This window comes from Pteropus vampyrus, unplaced genomic scaffold (genome assembly GCF_000151845.1).
Source record: "Pteropus vampyrus isolate Shadow unplaced genomic scaffold, Pvam_2.0 Scaffold2, whole genome shotgun sequence".
In the NCBI taxonomy this organism is placed as follows: domain Eukaryota; kingdom Metazoa; phylum Chordata; class Mammalia; order Chiroptera; family Pteropodidae; genus Pteropus; species Pteropus vampyrus.
The window spans coordinates 26089758-26096036 of record NW_011888783.1 but is presented as its reverse complement, the minus strand read 5'-3'; the positions used below and the strand labels follow the sequence as shown (position 1 = coordinate 26096036).

Genomic DNA, 6279 nt, shown 5'->3' with positions numbered 1-6279 from the left:
AGCATAATTGGGGCAGCCAGAACCTGATCCTCCTGCTCTAATAGAGAAAAGAAAAGATCACAAGATGCTGGACTCCCTTCGGGAAATAGCAGCTTCTAAGTTAATGGACCATATGACCAGTAAAGAAAAGCAGCTCAATAACTCCAGACCTAGGCTTGAACATTTCAGAATGAATAAAAAATCATGGGCTGAAGATCTTCTTCAGGCACATCTTGGCCAAGATCACAGGGACAGGAGAATTCTCAACTTAGGAAATTTCATCAAGTCTATGGATATAAAGTTATTTTCTAGCGCAGGCTCTGTCTGACAAAAATATGGTCTTTTATTCATGGTCATTTTAATTTTGCCTATCAAATTGCTGCTTCAACGAATTTAGTATGCTTATTGTTGACTGTGAGGTCTTTTCAAAACGCCACTAACCTATGTCAAATATGTGCAAAAGCAGTGAGAGTTTAAAAAATATTTTTAAGTAATAGGTCATCGCCATGGAACATTCTGGGAGTGCGACATGCATTCAGCCAGGTACACTCATGCTCCACTCAATGTGAAGAGTCCCTGCCTTCACTGTTCTCAGAAAGCTTTCACATGTGCTATGGATTTGACTGCTCTCTTTTCCTGAAGGAAATCCCAGGAAAAACTTTGGTCGTGGGAAGGAGCTAGCATAATATGAGTGACTTGGGACAATATCGTTCAGTTGCAGAGCCTTCTAAACTTTACCACGTGCTTTTGCTTACATTACCGGATTGATCTATCAAGTGAAGTATGTTGTCATTGTCCTCATTTGTCATAGAAAATTAAGGTTCATTAGGTTAAGCAACTTGCCTTTAGCTTAGATACAGCAGGTATCAGAGCTAAAACTGGGAGTATAGTCACTTTTCTTGAGTTGTCTAAAATTTCTATCTTGGAGAATATTAAGCATGGCTAGGAAATGGAAAAATGGGGAGGTCTTAATTCTTGGGAAATTTTCTAATAAAGGTCTTGCTTTTTCCAACTATTCAACTTTGGCAAATTCATTTAGTGAAAGGAGTTACTAGTTGGGGAAAATCCAATGGGTGTGTGTGGGGCGGGGGTTTCTCATAGTAGGGCCTTAATCACCTTAATCACTTTCGCAGACGGATCTGTTGAAAATACGGGGTACTGGGCTTTCACCCAGTTGCTCTGAACGCCAGGAATCTCTAGGGGTGAGTTGGTAGAATCTACACCTTCAACAAGTCGTTAGGTGTCCGCTAACTACCATAAAGGATGATGTTAGACCTGTTACTTACTGTTTGACAAAAATCTAGCTAAGAGCTTCAGGTGACCTTTAAATTTGACATTTGACGCCTTTCAGTGGCTGTTTACCCGGCGAGGTGGGGCGGGGCTTCGTCGAGAAGGGCGGGAGGGGCGCGGCCGGGCCGGGCGGGGTGTAGGGTGATGGCTTAATGCCACCGCGCGCAGGCGCTGCCCTCTGAACTGGAACGGAAAACAACTTCCGGTTGGAGTCACTCGGCCAGGCGCCGCGGACACGAAGCGTAAGCGATTGGCGCGGAATCCCCGAACTGTGAGTAAGAAACTTCGTGAGCGAGTTGGTGTGTCCCTCCCGTCGAGCATGGCGACGGAGAACTTGTGTGTATGAGTGAGATGGATGCGAAGGCAGTATGGGAGCCGCAGGGAGAGAAGCCGAGTTGCTGCGGAGACCACCGGTTCTCAGAATGAGGAGGGACCGTGCGAGAGAAACCACCGGGGTCAGCGTCTCGGAGCGGACCCAGGAGGGGCTTTCCGGGCCCGCGACGTCAGCGTCGCAACGACGTCCCCGCCGCAACGTTCAAGGGGGAGGGGGTTTCTGCCCCACGCTGATTTGACTTCGCTGGGAAACCGGGGAGGCAGGGCTTGCGATGTCAGGGCGAGCAGTGGGGCCCGCCAGCGTGTCGTAGGCGTCTTTCGGGTTAGGGGCTGCCTTCCAGAAGCTTTCAAAAACTTAATAGGTTCTTTCTGTTGTTTTTCCCAAGGTTGTTGCACAGTTCTCTCTGCTTTCCTGTGGGGTGTCATCATAGCCTTGTCGATGAGAAGTTGGGTAACTTCCCCGAGGGTCACGGAGATAATGGGTGGCCGAGGCGGAAAGAGCAAAAGCAAACCCTGCCCCTAGTGGGAACCCAGGCAGTAGGTAAAGTCCCCACCCCTGTGTAAACTGATTAGCAACGAGTTACAAGTGTAAAAAGCTGTGCTTGTCAAGCGCTGAGGATACTCAAACGAAAGAGTAGTACTTTGTGAAATACATCGCAGATATTTTCAAAAACTACCAGTCTTTTGGTTTAAAATGCCCAGGTTTTGTATTGCTAAAGGTAGTCCCCACTCAAAAATTATGAAAATATTTTCCTATTTTGTCTGTTAATCCTTTTTATAGTGTTTTTATGCTTTACTCATTAAAACATCTGAAATTTATTTTTGTGCATCGTTTAAGGTAGGGATTTAGCCGTTTCTCTTGAAATCAATTCCTTCCCAACTAGAAATACTACCTTAAAGTAGGAAATTTTTCTGTGTACATGGGTCTTTTTTTTTTCTATTGCTTTGTTCTTTTTACAAATACTAATCTCTTTGATTATGGCATTTTTTTAGTAACTCATAAAGCAAGTCGCTCTTCATTTGTCTTTTTCGAAATTTTCTAGAATATTCATTCTCTTTCAGGTAAAATTTAAAGTAAACTCTTCATCTTTCAATAAAGTAATCTTTTGGGATTTTAGCTATTATGTATTTTCCAATAAATTTTATTTCTCAAAAAAGTGTCTTTACTATTTCTAGCTTACTAGGATTTTTGCAGAGAATGGATTTTGAATTGTATCCAAAGTCCTTTTTTTTTTTTTTAATCTGTTTGCATTGGCTAGTGTTGACTGTTCATTTGATCTATATATTTCTTGTTCTTAGGACAATCTTCTTAAGTACTCCTTAACTAAACATTTTTATCAGGAATGTATTTGTCGTATGGCTTTTGGCACCCGTCATGACCTAGCATGTGGTGTTCTTCTTTGACCTACTAGGATAGTGAGTTATTTTAGTGGATTTCCAGTTTGTGAACCAAGCTTACACTTGCTCATGGAGTAATATTTAAGCATGTAGGTTCCTTTTTGGTAACATTTTTTTAATCAATAATTGAGTTTCATTTGTAGTCTTTGTGTTATCTTTGTCAAAGTTTGATATCGAGGTTATGCTGGTTTCTGAAGAAGAGCTGCAAAGAGTTCCTTCTTTCTCTGCTCTGAAGTAGTTTAGGTAGCATAAGGGCTCTCTGTCCTTTGAAGATCTGAAAGAATTCACTCATGAAATCATTTTGGCCTGAAAGTACATCGTTCTTAAAACAACAATATTGAGCAGAAAGATCCAGAACTTTAAACAAATCTCTTTTAGAGTAAATTGAAATAAGTGAAAGGGTCTGAAACACAAGTAATGTTAAGAACAAAGGAGAGCTATTGTACTGATCCTGATAGTATTTTTTTTACTCCTTTCCCCCAACCGCACCACTTTTTTTTCCATGGTCAGGGAAAATACTGTACCAGCTGAGGCTGATGATAAAATGTATTGCTGTTCTTTGTCCTCTATTCCAGTTACATTATAAAATAAAGAGTGTTGTTTCTACGTGGATAAGTTCTTCTATGCCCTGAAAGAAACCAGGAGTGAAACTCAACTGGAAAAGCATCAGTTTGTTTGTTGTCATTAGCTTCCCATTTTTGCCTGTAAATTTCTTATGTTAGAGATAATAACCAAGCTGGCATTCTTCTATAGCTAGATCCCATAGAGTGGTTTCAGAATGAGTGGGCGAGAAAATACACAAGCTCAGCATGCTTGTACATATTTAAATATGAATTGAGAATCATTGGCACAGTGCAGATATATATGTGTTATGTAGGCAGGTATATGTGTGTTGTGTGCTTTATATGTGTACACACATATAAAACAGAGCTGGTCTCTAAGGAATACAATCTCACCAAAGCCCACCTTTTTACTCCACTAATAGTTTACTGTTAATATGTGGATAATAGTGTATTATGTAATCTTATATAAAATTATGTTATTAACTTATATAAAAGATGATTTAAATAACGTTGACACTATCAAGAAAATGACCTTAGGCAGGTAATGTAATTTAGCAATGTAGATCTGTGAACTACGAAGGATACTTCAAGATCCTCATAAGTGTAATTTACAGAGGGATGCAGTCATTATGTGAATGCTTAGATATTTGAGTATTTTAATTGATCTTCTGTTAATTTAGAAAAAAATAATTATTGACATGATTTGAGGGAGTGCCCTATGATGAAGAAAGATTGCATGTTTCTAGAAAAAAATAATTATTGACATGATTTGGGGGAGTGCCCTATGATGAAGAAAGATTGCATGTTTCTTTAAAACCATACCCATTATCCAAAAGTAAATGGTAAATAAAAATAGTCTATTGATGCAAAACTTCACTATTCTAATATTCTGGTGTGATGCTTTAGCTGTTACTACTATGTATCTGTTTTGTTTTCTAATACCTTATAAGCATGAATATTACTGTTTCATTTCAGCTCCTTTATGTTTAATTATATCAAGCCAAGTTTTAGTCTCTGTTTCCTCTAGGATTTATGCAGTGGCTGCCATTTCCCCCCTGACATCTTCTAGGCATGCTTCTATGATTTTCAATCGTGGATAGAGGGAAAGAGGAGGCTATTATCTTGAAGAGGTAACAAAAATCTCTTTATAGTCCAGGATCAAGATTCTGAGTCTTCATAAAAGGATGACAGAGGAAATGAAATAAACTGCCTTGGGGGTGGGTGGCTAGTTAATGTACCGACTCTTTTGAACTAGGTGCAGTATTTGACGATTTGACAATTGTTCAAAATAGTTAAAGAGAATTGGAATAAGTAATGGTACCAGGTCTTTTGGAACTGAATATAAGTCTTTGGGACCTATATAATACATGTCATGTAATCCCTAGTCTAAAGAAACATTTTTTATTGATTATAAAATACACATAACATGAAAGTTATCATCTTTACCATTTTTAAGTGTAGTTCGGTGGTATTGAATGTATTCACATTTTTGTGCAACCAAGAAAAATGTTTCTTAAAGGACTTTTTTTTTTTAAGAAAAAGAGTTTGAGAACTAAATAATAATGATGTTTGTCTTGTGGGGGAAATGTCCTGTATAGTAACTTGATTTTTTTTCTTTTACCTTCAGAAATACACTCTCTGTGATGGTAATCATTAGTCCTAAATTATGAGAGTAAACAGTTTGAGCATCAGTGATCTGCAGTAGCTTTCACTTATCACCAATACTTTTCCTTTGCCAAAAAGAAGAGTCTATTGAAAATAGGTTGTTAACAATGAAAACAGATTTTTTGGTTTTTTTTTTTTTTCAAGTTATTGCAGTAAGGAATTATTGGAAATTGAGTGAACTAAGAAAATAATGAGTTCCATTTTTATGGTTACTTACTAAGTTGAAGTTACAAGAATCCTTGACATATTCGTGTAGAGTGAGGTATGAAGAATTGTTCCCTTGAGTGGCAGAACAAACACAATTAGGTAATTTTGCTGTGGAGAGTGACTTGCTAAAATGACAAAAATCAGGGACTCTGGTCCCTTCAACACAATATATTAGTTAAAATTGCTTGATGAAAAATAACTATTTGTGGGATATTTAAATGGTTTTACTATTCATAGCCATTTGTTAGTGGCATTTACTATGATGTAATTTCATGACTTTATGTGTTTGCTGTTCCTAAACTAGAAATGCCTTTCCTTTGATATTGATGTTCTTCAACTTTTTTATATCCACCTTTCTTTTTTGATAAACATTGAAATCTTATAGGTCCTAGGAGATTTTAACATGTGCCCCTCATCCCCACAACCCTCTCGTACTAAATATAAAGTTTCCTTTGTAATTCCCTCATTCAAGAATATTTTGCAGAGCTCTATTTTATATGATTTATGAAAATAGATTTTTAATATTCAATAGCTATTTTCAAACTGCATAACTGCTCACCTTAATGTGGCCCCTACTGAGAAGAGGGGACACCCCCTACATAGCTGAGTAGGCTGAGTAATGCTGTATTTATGTTTACCTCAAGGGATAGAACATCACATGCCCAGTTTCCCTTTTGGAGTTATATTGTTTAGTTGTGTACTTCAGCCCATAGAATTTAATAAACAATCTGGAAAAAAGTATGACTGGAGAATAAAAAGAAGCGAGGCCAAGCTGAGACTCATTGGTGTGGTCTCTGACTGTGAAGTCAACTTTTAACTCTTAGAAGATAACACAAAACGTTTG

General features: G+C 38.2%; 1 protein-coding gene across 7 annotated transcripts in view; it reads left to right on the top strand.

Moving 5' to 3' along the window:
- Positions 1–1382: 1382 nt before the first annotated feature.
- The window catches only part of TANK (TRAF family member associated NFKB activator), a 65174-nt gene continuing 60277 nt past the window's right edge, over positions 1383–6279 (top strand). For 4 of the 7 annotated variants that reach the window (XM_023529797.1, XM_011358639.2, XM_011358611.2 and 1 more), the window contains exons 1-2: positions 1423–1540; positions 1989–2143. The gene's annotated coding sequence lies outside the window, so the exon portion shown is untranslated. Of the gene's footprint in view, positions 1541–1988; positions 2144–6279 lie in introns of all 7 variants that reach the window. The other 3 variants (XM_023529796.1, XM_023529795.1, XM_011358621.2) reach the window with 3 other exon arrangements.